Source organism: Rattus norvegicus, chromosome 9, assembly GCF_021556685.1.
Source record: "Rattus norvegicus strain SHRSP/BbbUtx chromosome 9, alternate assembly SHRSP_T2T, whole genome shotgun sequence".
Lineage (NCBI taxonomy): Eukaryota > Metazoa > Chordata > Mammalia > Rodentia > Muridae > Rattus > Rattus norvegicus.
The window spans coordinates 122,673,088-122,692,593 of NC_141542.1; positions in this window are offsets into that span (position 1 = coordinate 122,673,088).

The following is a 19,506-nucleotide window of genomic DNA, read 5'->3' on the forward strand; positions in this document are numbered from 1 at the left end:
GAGGGGGAGGTTCCATCATGCGGCACCAGCACTGTGCTGTGTATTTAAATGTGCTGTTTCAGCGACTGAACAACACCCTCTCCACCACTGAGAAGGCCAGAGGGAAAGACGAGCTTTTGCTTTGAACCGCTGGGGTCTGTTGCCAGTTCCAGCAGCTCTGAAAATTTCTAGCTGCCCAAAGTCAAGTAATAGAGTGTGGCTGCCTGGACCTGAGCTGCCACCTTCCATTCCTGGAGTCTATGACGCTAGGCTCCACACTCTTCATGCCTGCGTCCACAGAACAGTCATTGCAACACTGTAGCTCTGTCCCCTAGGTGCCCTGCCTTTTAGTTATGCAAGAGTTCTAAAAATGTTACAAAGTACCAACTCAAAACCCAGAATGGCCGCCAAGGTCATTATACTAGATAACACTGTCAACAACATGACCCTGACACAGCCTACAATGACCTGAAGGGGGTCTTGGCTGACTCTGTCATTATCAGATTGGTGTGTGGATGTGTCTGTGAGGGATGGGCTTGTTAGTTGATGTTGACCGGCGCGTACCACTGTGAGCAGCACCATGGATGGTGCACACGGTCCTGGGACATATTAAAAAAGCGAGCTAATGGGGCTGGTGATTTAGCTCAGTGGTAGAGCGCTTGCCTAGGAAGCGCAAGGCCCTGGGTTCGGTCCCCAGCTCCGAAAAAAAGAACCACAAAAAAAAAAAAAAAAAAAAGCGAGCTAAGAGCTGGCCAATGAGCGAGCCAGCAACCAGTGACCCTCTATGGTTTACGCTTGAGTTCCTGCCCTGACTTTCCTCAGTGACAGGCTGTAATTCGTAACCTAAAAGAAACTCTGTCATTGCCTGAGTCACTTCTGGTCTTAATGTTTACTATGGTAATCGAATGAAGCCAGAACAGTCAAGTTCACACTGCCTGATGCTCATGGACTTGGATTCTTGATCTGCTTGAGCCTCAGACAGTTTCCAGTAAGAATTCATACTTATAACAGCATATAACAAGGACACATGCTCCACTATGTTTATAGCAGCCTTATTTATAATAGCCAGAAGCTAGAAAGAATCCAGATGTCCTTCAACAGAGGAATAGATACAGAAAATGTACATTGTGTACATCTACACAATGGAGTACTACTCAGCTATCAAAATCAATGACTTCATGAAATTCATAGGCAAATGGATGGAACTAAACAATATCATCCTGAGTGAGGTAACCCAATCACAAAAGAACACACATGGTATGCACTCACTGATAAGTGGGTATTAGCCCAAAAGCTCGGATTACCCAAGATACAACTCAGAGACCACATGAAGCTCAAGAAGAAGAAAGACCGAAGTGTGGATGTTTTAGTCCTTCTTAGAAGGAGGAACAAAAATACTCACAGGAGGAAATACAGAGACAAAGTGTGGAGCAGAGACTGAAGGAAAGGCCATCCAGAGACTACCCCATCTGGGGATCCATCCTATATACAGTCACCAAACCCAGACACTATTGCAGATGCCAAGAAGTGCATGCTGACAGGAGCCTGATAAAGCTGTCTCCTGAGAGGCTCTGCTCTGCCAGAGCCTGACAAATACAGAGGTGGATGCTCACAGCCAACCATCAGACTGAGCATGGGGACTCAATGGAGGAGTTAGAGAAAAGACTAAAAGAGCTAAAGGGGTTTTTAACCCCATAGGTAGAACAACAATATCAACCAACCAGATGCCCCAGAGCTCCCAGGGACTAAACCACCATCCTAAGAGAACACACGGATGGACCTATGGCTATGTAGCAGAGGATGGCCTTGTTGGGCATCAATGGGAAGAGAGGCCCTTGGTCCTGTCAAGGCTTGAAGTCCCAGTGTAGGGGAATGTCAGGGCATGGAGGTGGGAGGGAGTGGTATGTGGGTGGCGGAGCACCCTCATAGAAGCAGGTGGAGATAGCGGGTGTCTGGAGTGGAACCAGGAAATGGGATAACATTTGAAACAGAAATTAAAAAAAGTCCAATAAAGGAAAAAAGAAAAAGGATATGATGTTAAAAAGGAAATTTGGTAGGGGACAATGGGGGGACTTTCAGGGAGGTGGTGGTGAGTGGATATGATCAAAATGCATTATATAAATATGTAAAGTTAGCAGAGAAAATTCTTTTAAAAAAGGAGTTCATACTTTAGGAGGAAGAGATACAGAGAGAGAGAGAGAGAGAGAGAGAGAGAGAGAGAGAGAGAGAGAGAGAGGTTGGCAGTGGGTACTTAGCTCTGAGATTTATTTGTTACTAACAAGTTAGATGATCATTTTCAGCCTCCAACCCCCCATCTCTAAGTTCAGGCAATCCTAACTCTTTGGTGAAGAAAGAAGAAGAAGAAGAAGAAGAAGAAGAAGAAGAAGAAGAAGAAGAAGAAGAAGAAGAAGAAGAAGAAGAAGAAGAAGAAGAAGAAGAAGAAGAAGAAGAAGAAGAAGAAGAAGAAGAAGAAGAAGAAGAAGAAGAAGAAGAAGAAGGAAGAAGAAGAAGAAGAAGAAGAAGAAGAAGAAGAAGAAGAAGAAGAAGAAGAAGGAAGGAGAAGAAGAAGAAGAAGAAAGAAGAAGAAGAAAGAAGAAGAAGAAGAAGAAGAAGGAAGAAGAAGAAGAAGAAGAAGAAGAAGAAGAAGGAAGAAGAAGAAGAAGAAGAAGAAGAAGGAAGAAGAAGAAGAAGAAAGAAGAAGAAGAAGAAAGAAGAAGAAGAAGAAAGAAGAAGAAGAAGAAGAAAGAAGAAGAAGAAAGAAGAAGAAGAAGAAGAAGAAGTAGAAGAAGAAGAAGAAGAGGAAGAGGAAGAGGAAGAGGAAGAGGAAGAGGAAGAAGAAGAAGAAGAAGAAGAAGAAGAAGAAGAAGAAGGAAGAAGAAGAAGAAGAAGAAGAAGGAAGAAGAAGAAGAAGAAGAAGAAGAAGAAGAAGAAGAAGAAGAGGAAGAAGAAGAAGAAGAAGAAGAAGAAGAAGAAGAAGAAGAAGAAGAAGAAGAAGAAGAAGAAGAAGAAGAAGAAGAAGAAGAAGAAGAGGAAGAAGAAATGTCTCTAACCCGCCCAGCAGCCTTGCACAGAAGGAAGCGTTCAGCACAAGTGTTCTCCGGGTCCCACCAAATGCCTAGTGGTAGAATTATGGTCACCCGCATTCTATCCTCTGTCCTGCAACTCTTCTGGCAGAAAGATAGCCATCAGATAGCACCTTCAAAGGACGCCCCTGAACCTTCTGCATCCCCCAGTGTTCTCAAGAACACTGGAGCGAGAGGCTCAAGAGCAAACCAACTGGGGCTTTCAAGAGGCTCGAGTCCCAGGACTGGGAAAGCAGCTCCTTTGGTAAAGGACTGAAAGCTAAAGAACCTGTTTTGGAAGCATGAGAAGTTGAGTTCCGTCTCCTAGAGCCCATAGTTACAAGACTGGGTATAATGCCACACACTGGACCCATAGTGCTGCGGACACAGAGGCAGGAGGACCCTGGGGCTGGCTGGTCTGTCCAGCTGTGTTGGCGATCTCCAGGTCCAGTGAGAGACCGGTCTCCAAAAGGTGAAGAGTCACTGAGGAAGATGCACAGGCCACCCTCTGTGCACACACGCTCTTTCTTTCTTATTAGTAAATATCGGTTCTACAGCATGATGGTTTGCTGTGAAATTTTCAGTCATGTATAGAGTGTTTTGATCTTGTCTATCCGCTTGTTACCTTCTCTCTTCCTTAGTGTATCCCATGCATGTATGACGGAGTCTGTGGATACAGGTCCCAAGGGTGCAGGGGGACCCAAGGGCAAAGGGGGTTGGCTTGCACCTCCCAATGCCCACAAAAATACCTGTAAGTCCGGGTCTAGGGGATCCAAGCCTCCAAGGATACAGAATTGGAGTGGCATGCATTTACACAGACACAGCCGTGTAAAGAAAAACTAATAATAAATAAATATTACAAAAGAATCCCCCAGGTGAAAGTTAATGAGCTCTAATTTTTCCCATGCTCATTATTGAAGTTCGATTAAATACCAAATTGAACAAACAAACGAAAAAAAATTAACTTCATAGACACAGAAGGCCAACTCTATTTCAAACATGTTTTCTCTGGGGCCTCTGATGGTTCTCTATTAATTTTCACCTTGTGGATGGAAGAGAAAAATACCGGGCAATACATAAAGGAGAAGCGACGGAGGGGTGAGGATAAACTCATAGGTCTGGAAAGCAGGAGCCATGCCTTCACCTCCAAAGGAGCCTTTGAGTGCTGGGTGATAAGCCAGGGAGAGAAACTGGAAGGAAAATATTTCAGAAGCCCACATCAGAACTCTCGCCTGGTTTGTGTTACCAGGATGCCTGGCCTAGAGGCTTAAGACAAAAGAACAAGCAAACGCACAAACAGAAACACAGTGGCAAGTGACGACAGACACCTGTGAAGGTCTTCACTCTCCAGCTGGCTCCATTGCGCTTTGCCTGACCTTCCCAGAAGCCCCGTGGCAGGTCAGTGGCTTGCCATCATTACCCGTGGCATAGGGGTACTTCGAAACAGCTGTTTCCAAACCCTCTGCTCAATAAGCGAGTGTGGCTCCCATCAGATCCTGATCTGATACAAACACTCCAGCAGGACAGCCAATAAAATCAACAGCCTTTGGCCTCTGAAGGCTTCAATGAGCCCCGGCAGCCCTGCCAACAGAACGGTTGATTATTCCCCAGCCTTTGATAGCTACTTGGCCACTGCCCCAAACTGTCTGCCTGGCAACCTCTCCTGATATCAACCAGAAACACTAGCCAAAACCCACGAACGTCCAAGCAGGGAGGGACATGCTCTTTGGGTCTGGCTAATTAGGTGATTTTCATAACCTAAATGCATAGCCTGAAATTTGCCCATAGCTCAAAAAAGAGCGATGAATTGTCCGTGACAAGAGCTAGCCTTCTAGCCTTCCATAGCTTCTAGCTTTGTTTTTTTTTTTCTCTTCTCTTTCTTCTTTTTTCTTTTTTAATTGGGAGAAGAGGCATGTGCAGTTTGCTCCCAAAGGGAAGTGTGCCTGGAGGGTGGGTAGAAGAACCCAGCATCACTAGCAGGTACAGGAGCCACACTCCTCCATGTCAGAGAAGGTCCATCTGGCTCGTCCGTGAGTTTGCAGCTGTACAGGAGGAAGGACTCAGACTGAGGAGATGAATGGACGCAGCGATGGTTGTCGGCCTCCCTCTGGCTCAGGTGATCCTGGTTGGTTGTAGGATAAAACTAAGGGAGACAAGATGCTAACTGCCTAATCCACCAATTATCTTTAAGCCGTTTCTTCTGCAAACAATAGATCTGTTTGGCGTGAGCCTGGGAATTCTGAAACCACCTTTTCTATTTCCTTTTGGATTTTGCTCATTAATTAGAAACCTGAGAGCTGAGAATGAATGTCTGAGCAGGTCTGTGCTCTGTGAACAAGCCACGCTCTGCCAGGCTGGAGGTGTTTACTGTGTGTCTGTATAGTTTGCAGGCTGTACAAGGCAGGAGATGAGCAGAGGCCATTTTACAAGCAGACACTCCAGCTTGAAGGGAAATGGGCAGAGAAAGGGAAAGAGGGAGGAGGAGAGAGGGAAGGGAGGGGGAGGGAAGGAGAAAGGTGGGAAGGGGAAATTAGTGAGGGGAGGGGAGGAGGAAGAGAAGTGAGAGAGGGAATTTGTAGGTGTTCTTAAATCCACTTCTTGTTAAAGGCCAGCTGAGGGTTATATCCACCCCTGGGGGGGACCAAGATGAAGGCTACCTTTCTCCATTTAGGGGATGCCATGATTTAGAGAGCAGCCTTCCAGCATGTTCCAGCACTCAGCTGTCTCATCAGGGAGTCCTTTAGATTAACAAATGTGAACATTCCAACATCACTGGAGGGATTATTACATCGTGTTAAATATTTCATTTATCTGACATCACCCTCCTGACTCACTGCTATAATTTATTAAACTGGCCTTGCATAGAAACGATTTGGTAGTTTGGCAGTTTCTCCAGGGTGGGGCTTGCCTTTCAAGGTCTTTTTCCCGCCATCTCTGAAAATGAGTGTTTTCCTTTGCTGCTTCAGTCTGGCTCCTCTGGCACGTGCGTGTGGGAGGTGGTGTCATGGGAGTGGACAGGCGGAGCTGTAGTGAGCTTGAGTGAGTGCCCCCACCAGCGAGGGGAGACATGTCAAAGTCATGGTCAAGCAGGGTGCTCTCGGGATATGGTAGCGCTTTTAGCGGGTAGACTCCTGTGGGAACCTGTAGAGGGCGTGGTATCTAAGGGGAGTATGGGATGCTCCCCCCTTCCCTTCTTGTCCTGATCCTTGGCTCTCAAGGTTAGATATTGGCACCACTCACTATACACGCTGGCCATGGTATAGATTTCCTGCTAAAGCCCTAAAGACTAGGGCTACTTGATAACGAACTAGAACCTTCAGAAATGCGAGCCAAATGAACCCTTTTTCTCCTCCTAAGCTGATTCTTCACCATGTGCTAACAATGTAATAACAAAGATGATTGTGGAGATGTAAGGGCCATATGGATTCAGGCAAGCTGGTATCAAGTCAGAGGTCAGAGGTCAGTCTGGTAGTGAGAATCCAGGCTCAGACACTGGGACTCCATAATTGATTTGCCAAGTTTGTGGTACCTCTTTGAGCTACGATGATTCCAGAAATGCTTTAGAAAGCTGCCTAGAACCTTCTAAGCTTCTCTATTTTCTCTTCCTCGAAGACAGAGAGAGACTTGCCTTGGTCTTGACTTTCCCAGCAACCCTGGGGTGTCTTAGTTAGCAGGTTGAAGGGAAGTATTGGGGTCCCTTCTGTGAGTTCATACAGGTAGGATTAGGCCCTCATGACGCAAGAGCCTGAGGTTTTTGTCTTCGAAGGGGTGCAGCCCCCTGAATCAAGTACAGTGGTCATAGATATAGCTTCTCCTTTTGCTGTGATGAAATCCTCAAAGCGACTCAGGCAGAAAGGGTTGGTTTCATATTACACGTGGGGTTATAGCCCCCCAGAGCAGAAAGTGGGGACAAGAACTGAAGGCAGAACTGCTTGCCATCCCACACTGTCTCTAACGGAGTCAACTCACAATCAAGCCTACAGAAACCATAGAAAACCCCATCCATTGCCTGGTTTGCTGGTTCAGGCTTAGGTGGCTTTCCTATGCAACTCAGGACAAAACTTCCTGAGGAATGGTGCCACCCACAGTGGGCTAGGTCCTCCTACATCAGTTGATAATGAAGACAGTCCCTCACAGACATGCCCACAGACCAGCCTGACCCAGACAATCCCTCGGTGAAGGCCTCTCCTCTCAGATAACTCTAGGCAGTGTCAAGTTGACAATTTGGGCTAACTAGGAGAGTTAGATCTTTCATTTGACTCTGTAAGTTAAGTGGGTGTGTAATCTCCCTACACTTCTCACTGAAAAAGGCACAGATAAGCATTCTGCTGCTCACTGACCTCTAGTTGGAGATAGCCAAGCTTTCAGTGGCCATCTGAGATCAGTGGCTCCTGTTTCTGTTTGTCCCTGGAATCCCTTCCCACATTTCCCCTCTCCCTTCTCCCTCCACAGTTTCCCAGCACTTACGTTCATCTCCCATCCCGGAGGATCTCTTCCAGGCTCTTGTGGAAAGGATACCTTGGCTGCACCCGACTTTGGATGGGTAGATGAGTGTCATTATTGTATAGAGATCTTAGTGATCTGGTTGAAAACCTCGTGCACACCACGGTCCACCTGCGTGAGTCAAGAAGGCCAGTTTGAGCCTTTGCAAGGGGTGTGAGGTACATGAGGTTCCCTCCCTGTCAGAGATGGACCTCCAGGGATGTGAAGCCACATGGAGCTTACTGAAGCCTGTTATTTGTAAAATACAAATGGTGCTTTCATCCCTCACCCTGCCTTACCACTCAGTTAAATGAGGCTCAGACACAGCCTGCAGTGCCATTTAAATGATGGCCGTGTCATTTCCACACGGCCTTCATCCTTCATCTGTGGACACTCCAACAGCTCAGGGATGGTGCTGCTCCTTCAATTACGACTCCCTTGTGGTTTTCTGAGTGGATTCTTTTGATTAGATCCACCAGGATAGATTACACGAAGGAATGTAGTATATCTTACAAGTAGTCAACTGATCTGCAGTGACCTCAGAATACAGAAGGACACTCACACTTCGAAGGAGAAGTTAAGTTTTCCAATTAAGTTATGCTACCTGTGATGGTTTATATGCTCGGCTGAGGGAGCGGCACTATAAGAAGGTGTGGCCATGTTGGAGTAGATGTGGCGTTGTTGGAGTAGGTGTGTCACTGTGGGTGTGGGCTTTAAGACCCTCATCCTAGCTGCCTGGAAGCCAGTATTCTGCTAACAGCCTTCAGATCATGATAAAGAAGTCTCAGCTCCTCCCTCTCCATGCCTGCCTGGAGTCTTCCATGTTCCCACCTTGTTGATACTGGACTGAACCTCTGAACCTGTAAGCCAGCCCCAATCAAATGTTGTCCTTATTAGAGTTGCCTTGGTCATGGTGTCTGTTTACAGCAGTGAAGACAAAAGTGAACAATGGTTTCTAAACTATGACGTAATAAGCGCTCCAAAAAACAAAAACAAAAACAAAGGGCACGATCAGACATCCTGAGGTGTGAGGACTTGTGGGTAGTGGGCTCAGGTGGGATGGCTATGTCTTCCAAGCCTGCTTTCTTCTTCCACTTAGTGTTTGTAATGAACTGCAATCTTATTGTATCAAAGCACACGTGGTAGCCATTTTATTAAGTCTTAGTTTATGACATTGTCTTTGTTTCGGTTTTACTGCTGTGAATAGATACCATGACCAAGGCAACTCTTATAAAAACAGCATTTAATGGGGGTTGGCTTACAGGTTCAGAGGTTCAATCCACTATCATCAAGGTGAAAGCATGGCAGCATCCAGACAGGCATGGTGCAGGAGGAGCTGAGAGTTCTACATCGTCCTCTGAAGGCTGCTAGCAGAATAATGACTTACAGGTGTCTAGGACAAGGGTCTTAAAGGCCACACCCACAGTGACACACCTACTACAATAAGGCCACACCTACTCCAACAAAGCCACACCCACTCCAACAAGGCCACACCTACTCCAACAAGGCCATACCTTCTAATAGTGCCACTCTGTGGGCAGAACACATACAAACCATAACAGAAACATTGCCAGAAACTTTCACATTTAGACTGTTTTTGTGCTGTTTACACTTGAAATTGCTGAAAAGCCAGACATCTAAGATGAAAACTTCCTGAAAGTGTGCAAGGTTTGTCTCTGTTTCCACAAAAAAAATGTCTGACCGGAGACCCGGCTCAGTTGTTTTAACAACTAAACACTGTGGGTGTCATATTTTAAGGAAAAGGTCAAACAAAGTAGTGTTCTTAAAAGGGAATGCAGAGGGAAGACAGTCTCTGAAGCAGCCATTACACAAACAAAAATCTTTACCAAATTGAGGGGAGCAGGAGAGCCATGTTTCCATTTCATTTGAGAGCAAAGGAACAATGAGGGCCAAACCTGAGATGCTCCCCCAAACCAGATCCTCCCCCAAGACATTGTCCCTAGACCAGAATCCATGCGTAGGCCAGGCTGCAAGTGTTGAATCTGCAGACTAGGGAGGAAGTGGAAATAAACCCGACATACTGTGTGTTTGGCAAACACGATGTGCACATCTGCACCAAAAGGGGTGCTCAAAGCTTGAATCCTACAACTTAGCTTAAAGTAGGCCCATGTGGGTAAGGCACCCACAGGTCAGAAGAAGCAAGTTCAGCCCCTCCCTGGGATACCTACTGCCCACATCATACAACCTAGGATTGGAAGGACTCTTTACCTGACGGTTAGCAGCCAAAATTCACATTCACACAGAAACAAGAGCTTATGGGCAACAGAACAAAATTAGAACTGAAATTAGGCAGGCAACAGAAATACCAAGCAGCAGATATTCACTGAATTAGTCTGTTTCCATCAGTGTAACAAAGCACCTGCAGCCGAACAATGTGTATAACAACAGGGGCTGGTTAGTAAGATGCTCAGTGGGCAAAGGTGCTTACTACCAACCTTGATGACCTGAGCTTGATCCCCAGAACTCACGTGGGAAGTGGAGAGAACTGACTCCCACAAGCTGCTCTCAGATCTCCAGACATGTACTGGGTGTGCACATACATACAGGCGTGCACATGCACACATGTACGCACATGTATACCCTTATCGCTCATGCACATACATGCTGTGACATGCACATATACATATACATGCACATACACATATACACACATACACACATGCACACATACACACATGCATGCATAGGTACACATGCACACGCAGGCACACCCTTATTGCTCATTCACATACAAGCTGTGACATGCACATATACACATACATGCACATACACATATGCATGCACAGACACACATGGACATACACACATGCACATATGCATGCACATAGACACACACACATGCACACAGGCATACATGCACATACACATACGCACACACAGGCACACCCTCATTTAAAGAAATAACAGATATTCTAAGTGAATTAAAAACTAAGGGCATTTTTCAATCACGACTAACATAATTTTCAAATCAAAGAGATTCCAAATGTGCATGCAATGATTCGAAATGACAGGCGTGTGTTCCTGGAGTGTGGGCTTCAGCTAGAAGGCAGAATGGGTGATAAACTGAGATAGAAGTCAACCTTGCGTAAACTAAAGGAGCACAGACCATGTGGAGATTATTAAGGTGTCCTCTATGCTTTGTAGAGGAGTGTGGAGAAATGACCTAAGAGTACAGTGCGACACAGTGCGATCAGGAACCCCTGGAAGGAAGCTGTGTGCTGCAGAAACTGATAGACTAGTTGGGATTTTACTCGGGAGGTTGGAATGTTGCAGGTCACCTTGTCTTGGACCATCTCTAGCCCTAGAGCAGCCATTCCTTGCCTAACTCTGTGTCTGATCTAACTTTCTGTGACTGATACATAAAAGAACTTTGGAATTATTAACTTAGCAGACCATTAGCTTCCACCCACCCCAAAGCTAAGAATGTCATCAGATTCCATTTAAGATCTATAGAAAAGCTTCCCTGTATTGCTGCAGTGTCTCTTCGTCGCCCATCAATGCATTCTAAACTTGCCTTGATCTATGACTTTCCGTATTCTGGAAAAAAATAAATATAAAAGCTTGGTGAAACTGCTCCCAAATTGTAATGTGAATTTAGGGCAACCGAAATCTGTGCTCCTGGGCCGTGGTCACTCAAAATGGCTCCAGAATGAGCTATCTCTTGTCCCCTTTAAGATGAGAGCTGTGATTTGGTGCTGACAATATTAAGTAAAGAAATAGCACAATGGCCTCACGTTATACATGATTTCATTTTCTAGGCATGGCCTGGGATTTGATGCAGTTCAAAGATATCAACGGGAAATTCCAGAAAGAAACAACCAAAAACCTCATAGCCAGTCACTCACCATTCTGAGTGGGGAGGTCTCATGTGTCTCACTCCACGCCACCTAGAACAGGAGCTGCCTGTCTGTGACGTACAGCCGCACTGGGAATGCTCTGTGTCCTGCCTCTGTGACACTGGAGCAGAGAGAGAGGAAGAGGTGGAGGCCGAGGCAAGAGCCTGCATTCACATAGGCCCGTGTTAGAGCTGTTATATTTTATTGGTACTTGTTATTCTTCTGCTGTGTCTGGTTTATACAATAAACTTTATCACGGTTTTATGTAGGGTTTGGTCGTATCAAGTTTCAGGCATCCCACTGTGGGTCTTAGAATGTATCTTTGTGGATAACGGGGCCCTACCCTGATCAGAGATAAAGCCTTCGAAAGATCTTGTAGACGAGAGCTCTGGAGGCATGGACGGACATTAAGTGAACAAGGATGCACCATGAAAACACACTTCAGAACATTTCAAGTCATCGAGGAGAAAGGCGAAGTTAGTAAACAAGTCGACTGGAAATAAATCCAGGAAGGAGCCATGATTACAGGAAAACGGGACCAAGCAGAAGGGAGAACATCTTGTGTCCTTGTGGAATTAGAGATCACCCTCTTGGTTGAGCGGAAGACAACTGAGGAGCTGGCTTCCTCTTCCCTCTCCTTAACCAGGAGATCTGAGGCCAATTTTCACAGGCCAACACTAGCTGAACCCATTCTCCAGCAAACACAGGAGTCCCCTGCTGCTGTTTGTCCGATGGTTTCTTCCTACTAGAACCCTGCAGGATATCTGATACTGATCAAGGATGGGGGATGGGTAGAGACTCTGCACTCCATACTGTGGGGCACATCTGTATTGTGTGTGGTAGAAACAATACACGCATGGGTTGTTGATGCCTTAGCATAGGCATCGTTAATGACTGAATTGATTATCCAGCCCAACTGGGCATGGAGGGAGTAGATGGTTGACACCAGCCAACACTAACTCTACTCCGTGTTTCAAGAAGTGTCTGAACACAGACATCCAGAGGAGGAGGGAAGGGTGCAAGAGAGACACAGATGCCTCAAGTCTCAGAACTCTGGCTGGTCACTGGACCAGAGGAACAAGTCTAAGCACCAAGTGATGGCTGCCTTGGATCCATTCCAGTGCCCTATGAAGTCTGCTGGCTGGAGATGAGAGGGGAGACATATTTCAGGAGCTAACCAGCCTCTTCTCAAATCCATTGCTCTCCAAATGAAGCTTCCCACTTCAGATCCATCTCTGTCGGTTGGCATGCCTCCTGACCACAATTCCCAGTATTGGGAGGCTCAGGTCCTAAGAGCTCCCATGGATAGGTCAAAGTGTTTTGTGAGGTTATTTCTTGTGTTTGAGCAGAGCATCATGGGACCATCATGCTGGTGGGCACCTGTGGTGGGGTAGCTTCACCTTTATAATCAACTTGACTGGAATCAGAAACACCTAGGAGATTACAGAAGCTCACCTGCAGTTGGGCTTCTGAGTGTGTTCCCGCCATAAAGTAGGTCCTGAGATCTCTGATCACATCAGTGGATTATTAGTCTCCATAGCTGGACCTAGTTGTAGGAAGTGCATCCCTGGGCATGTTACTGGGACTATATCTTTCCCTGGCCACTCCCTGCCCTTCCTTTTCTCCGCCATCCATCTAGATCAGTGGCTCTCAACCTATGGGTTGAGACTCCTATGAGAGTTGAGCACCCCTTTCACAGGGGTCACCTAAGATCGTGGGAAAACACAGATATTTATGTTACAATTCCTAACAGTAGCAAAATGGGAGTTGTGGAATAACAACTAAATGACTTTATGGTTGGGGGTCACTGCAACACGAGGATTGCAGCATTGAGAAGGTTGGGAGCCTCTACTCTAGATGTATCTAGGAGTGAGGAAGCTGCTCTGTCTGTCACGGCTTCCCACCACCATGATGCTCTGCCCAAGTGAATGGGACCAAGCAACCACTGGAGAGGAACTCTCTCAATCCATGAACACAAATCAGCCCTTTCTCATTTAACCTGTTGATGTCACAGCAGTAGTGACGAGAAGCTCTCTCCCATCCAACAACCTTAACTCCAGCCTTTAAATGCACTCGGAAAGCCCCTTGTGCCGTACTAATTCTGTGGCAACTGACCCTGCTGGCCACACCGGAGCCACCATTTTAGGAAGCAGCAGAGCTGTGTCAGGCATTTCACACCTTGCCCTATGGCTTCCGTGATGCTACTTGGCAGCAACTGTCAGCAGAAGGCATGACAGAGGCTGGTCACACAGTGAAGTGCCATCTTTTCAAGAGGCATTCCTCACAGCAGTGCGATGATGTTGGCCTCAAAGGCTACAGGAACACCCCTGGGTAAAATAGCTTAGGACAGCAGCAGGATGAGCTCTGTCTCATTCTATCAATAGACATGGCAAAGGGCAGACAGGTGGCTCTACCTGGAGACTTTTTAAAATAGAAGAAGCACAGCAAACAGATAAGAGGTGACTGACACTAATCCCCTGGAACTACTCAAGGAGGGAAAGACAGGACAGCAGCATATCGAGTGTGGATCCTGTAGAGACATGTGGCCACAGAGTCAGGTCTCCTGGCTGTGGTGGGGTGGGGGAGAACGTTGACTGTCCTGCAGTAAGGGAGTGGGGGGAGAGGTTCATTTGGACCTCGGCCAGAAAGGTCTCAGGCTACCTAGCAAAATCAAAGGGACTCTGAATGAAAAGTGAGAGTCAGAGACAGAAACAGGAAGTGCTGGGTTTCACTTCCCAGAAACAGGGACCGCTGGGATGGGGGAGAGAACCAAACGCTAATAATGGAGGTCTTAGAGAAGCAACCATGAAAAGCCCTGAAGCAAAGGACTTCAGCTGGTGACAGAGTAGGGTGGGGCAGGGTACTTCTCAGAGAGGGCTATGTAGAAGCAGACGAGACCAGATCTTGCCAGCTGTGTGCCCCATGTGCCTGTCACATGGTCACACCAATGCCTTTCCTGTAGCTGCGTCCCCTGATTGACCAGCAGACTGAGAATAGTGTGCCTCAACTCCTACTGTTTACAAGAATGTCCTGGAGCAGGGAAGTCCCCAGGGTCCAAAATCGACATTGCCCTACATTCATTTTTGTTTTTTATTCTGGGCTTGAAATATCTAGTGCAAAAAGCATGGTCTTTGTCAGCAGTCGGAACAATCCGTCTGGGACCTGCGGTGTCATCCATCAGTGTCGGCATTTTAATCCAGCGTTCTGTCTGAAGCTCAGAAGGAGAGCTGCCACTAGACCTGAGACCTGCCTGCGTTCTGTTTACTGTTCCGTTTCACCCTTGATTGGCTGTCACTTTCAGAGGTATTGAACATTCGATGGAAGGGTTCAGTGGGAGTTTGCGGTAGCTTCTCACTCACTGTCTTGGATTTTCACAGCCGGTTATTAACAGAGTTAATACAACTGAAACGAAAATGTGCAAACATTCCTATGTGCTTGTTATTTAAAAAGAATTACCTATAAAATGGTACCATGGAATCTGAGCCTCAGTTGAATTGGAAACAACGGGCTTTCTGTGGCGGGTGGGTTGGTGTCCTTAAGCTGTCTTTGAGAAAGGCACACTGGAGATACCGCTTGGCGTGGCCGCCATCCCCATCCAGTACAGACTCTGGCCCTGAAGCAAAAAAGTCTCTCTCCGTCAAGGAACATCCGCCCGCTCTTCCCTTACCATGGCTGCAGGACCTGTGTTTCAGTCTTCTTATTAAGCGATGAGTCAGGAATTCCCGAACTGCTATTAAGAGAAAAGTGAAGGGGACATCCTGATGTCTCCTTTTGTTCTGACAAGCACGGGTGAGCTACAAGGTAAAGATCCAGGTTACACAGAACTGGTTAGAGCCCGTGAAAGCCACTGAAGCCTCTCCCAGCTTTAGTTCCCCGACCTGTACAATGAGGTAAAATAGGAGATGTATAACAGACCTTTCAAGACGTAAATGGGCCTGACTCGTGGTAAGCGGACAGTAACTGTCACTTACACTCCTGTTGTTATTATTATTGGGTGTGTGGTTTCGGTTAGTCCACACACCAGCAACTAGGTGGCTGAACTCTAGAGACAGGTTAATATCCTCCACCCAAGAAACAGCCAATGAGGAGGTAATACGGGTGGTCCTCCTGTCCCCACGCTGCTGATTTATTTAACACATGGCTACACGTTTAATTATGTATGCACGGATAGCGCTGGAGACAATTAAGTACCTGATGCTGCTTCCTGTAGCCATCTTCCCCTCCCCCAGAGCAGCATGGCTTGGCCCACCAGAACTCTGTGCATGTGTGTGCCCACTTTACGTGGCCTTTGGTTGAAGAAACAAATATTAATCAATATAAAGGCAGCTGATGTTAAGTATTTGACACGAGTTAATGTCGTATGCTAGGTAAAGCAACCCTGGGCTGACGCAGATATTGTCTCTCGTCCTGGTATGGGACAGAGAAAGAGGTACTACTCAAGGTGTAAGTGCATTTGTGTGTACACGGGGGCGGTGTGTATGTGTGTGGCGAGTGTGTAGGTAGAGAGGGTCTCATTGCACAGTTCAGGCTGATCTTGAATTCACTGTGCAACCCAAATGCATTTGAACTTTTGGTCCAGCTGCCTCGGTATCCCTAGTGCTGGGATTGCAGGAGTACATCTGTGGCATTTAATTACACCTCACATTAGCAAGTTAAAAGCAACACATAATGATATATGTGTAATTTAATTGCATTCAATTATACACGCATAGATGGAGACCTGTAGACAGATATCTCTTCGACTGCGGTATATTCTAAAAAGGAATGGGAGAAGTCTTTCTTAACGAGTGTTTCAGTCATAGCCTCAAGGGACAATGTGTTTCATTCAGGCAAGATATGCAGGGATATTACTGGGTTGCAGGGCTGCCTCACCTGGTAGGAGCACTAGCTGCTCTCACAGAACACAGAGGCTCTGTCCGCCACACCCACATGGTGACTCACAACCCTCTGTAATGTCAGTTCCAGGGGATCAAATCCCCCTTTCTAGTCCCCGAGGGCACCGGGCACTCACATGGTTCATAGGCAGACGTGCGGACAAAGAAAAGTATGCACATAAAATCAGAATGAAGCCTTATAAAAAGAGAAGATTTTTGGGGGCCAAGTCCTCCAGTTGGGTGGTATCAACCAACTTCAAGAGCTAAGGAGCCCAGTGCTGTGGACATTTGTGGGTGGCTATTGTGGTAGACAATAGACCTGAAGGTCACCAGACCCAGACTTTGCAAGGTCTCGTAGGCTTTATTGAGGATTTTGGATTCTACTATGAGAACATGTGGATGGGCTTTAAAAGTAGTGTAAACCCCTCAGCTTACAGAGATGGGGAAAAAGGGAGCCTTAAAAGAGAAGCAGAGAGACCAGAAGAGAGAGGAAGAGACAAAGACAGAAACAGAGAGAAACAGAGGCAAAGAGAATCTGGGAGAAGGGTCATACTTAAAAGAGTAAGATGAAGATTAAGAGGCCAGCAAGGTGGCTCATTCTGTAAAGGACTGCGTAAGCCTGCTCTCCCAGAGAACCAAGGCTTGGTTTCCAGCACCCACATGGTAGCTTACAAGTGTCTGTGATTCACATTTCATTGGATCCAATGCCCTCTTTTGGCCTCCTCTAGCCCTAATACACTTGGCACTCTTACATGTGTATATAGTGTATGTAGGGGGAAAAAACCACCTAAACTATAATATAAAAATTAATAATTTTGGGCTGGAGAGATGGCTCAGTGGTTTAGAGCACTGACTGCTCTTCCAGAGGTCCTGAGTTCAATTCCCAGCAACCACATGGTGGCTCACAACCATCTGTAAAGAGATCTGATGCCCTCTTCTGGTGTATCTGAAGACAGCTACAGTGTACTTATATATAATAAATGAATAAATCTTTTAAAAAATTAATAATTTTTTATTAAATTAAAAAGTGGATAAATCAGACCAGACTGTATGTGGTGAGTTCCTCTTTATGGTGCATCTGAGCACAGCTATTTGAATAAATAAAAGCACACACAAGGGAAGCAAATTAAAGTTTGGCCAATCTAAAGGTTTGCTTTGTTTTTACTTTAGAATCAAAAACTATTGGGCAGACGTTACACTGCTCATGCTGAGAAAGTCATAAGCATTTGTTTGCCTTTACTAATCAAACCCAGGCATACTTCTCTGCCCGATACACGCTGATCATTCTCTGTCCGATACACGCTGATCACAACACAGTAAAATTTGAATTTTTAAGACCTAAAATAATATTCATAAAAACTCCTTTGGGAATGATGGTGTGAGTCCTGTACTCTGTGTGTGTGTGTGTGTGCGCGCGCATGTGTGGATGTGTGTGCACTCACATGTGTTTGGGAGTGTGCATGTTTGACCTTCCCGAGACTCTGCCAGTCTAGTTGGAAGGGAAGTCTCTCTAGCGTTAGTGACGGGCTAAGACAGCCTTGAATCATCAGCAACACTGGAAAGGCGCCTGCTCCTCCTGTGCCCCAGTCTGAGAGCAGCAACATTATTTAGCTTAGAAATTATCCCTCAGAAGTAACTTCATGCCATGGCCCATGACCAGTACAACTGGGGAATCCTCCTTCCAAATATTTTACACGTACCTTTCCCCATATTATTTTAAGAGTTTATTTTCTCTTTTCCTTTGCCTCTCATGTTCCCAAGTGCAATTTTCAGAGTAGGCTGTTAGCAAGTGTGTAGGTGTTTACACACTGCTATGACACATGAGGAGGAAGGTAAACTACAAGTTCATAATTACTCCATGCATTGCACCACGGGATGGAGGGCCCATCACCATGCGGACACATGTGGAGGGAATAACATCCCACAGAAGGCACAGTTCTGTGTTTTCTTCTGCCACAGAAAACTAGTCATGCTGAATTTGTCACAGAGTGTTGTTGTTATTAACAACACATAAACAGCCATCACAAAAAGCAAGCAAGTGAGCATGCCTGGAGAATTGTCTTTACTTCTCAGCATTGCTAATCATTCCATGTTATTTTCCTTCAAATAAATATTATGCACACACACACATACACAATTACACACACACATGCACATATATGCACACATGTGTACTCAACGCACACATGCATATACATGCACACATGCACATATATACCCACATGCAGCTACATGCACACACATGCACAACACACACATGCACACACATGTACACACATGTACACACATGCACATGCATACACTGAAAAGAAACAGAAGAAAGTAAAAACTGGAAATAAGAATCACACAGTGTCTTCTCATTGACCAAAAGGACCTTCCTCTCCCTGTCCTCAGCAGCTTGTGTGAAAATGGAGCACCCTCCGTGGGCAGCTTTCTAACAGAAACTCCTGCAGCACCCTTCCTTTTTGTCTACAATTTCTGGTTCCTCTACCTGTGAAGGAAACCCAGGATGAGGTTGCAGGATCACACACACACACACACACACACACACACACACACACACAAACACCTGACTGTGAGTGCCATGAGAAGCCCATGTGTGGAGAAGCATGAGGCACTCCTGCAAGATGAGTAGTAGTGCACTCTGTGTGGCACAGTGCGGAGAAGCCATCACAGACAGCCCCAAATCAGAGAAGGCTCCCAGGGAGCTCCCAGGCTATTATCCATCAGATTTCTCATCCCAAGAGGTGCATGTTAGGTTGTCAGATGGAAGAAAGATTTTCCTGCTAAGAGCTTTGAGAAGAAATATTGTGTGATGGTTGCTTTTGCTGTCCTTTGTTTGGGTCCAAGTATATTTTGAAAGTGCCCTATTCCTCCACAGGATGGAAATGAATCGTAATGGAGGGAGCAAAAGAAGGACGGTAAATTGAAACTTATCCAGTGGATCGAGATGCTGCGGAGATAACCAACAGGGATTGACACTCGACGGCTGATTAAAATTGCTGTTGATTAGGAGAGAGAGAGAGGAAGATAGTAGCCAAGACAGATGGACTGAAGTGTCCACTTGGGAACCTTGCCCCTTCCACCTACAAATGCCTATGTGATTCGAGAGCCTCCCTCTCCTCATCGGATGGCCACTCCAAGAGGTTTCACAGAAGCAGTTGTAAGAGCTAGAGCAGTCCCATCTGGGGTAGAATCTGGAAAAATGAACAGGTGACCGCATGTGGTGATTTTCCAGATGCATGGACATAC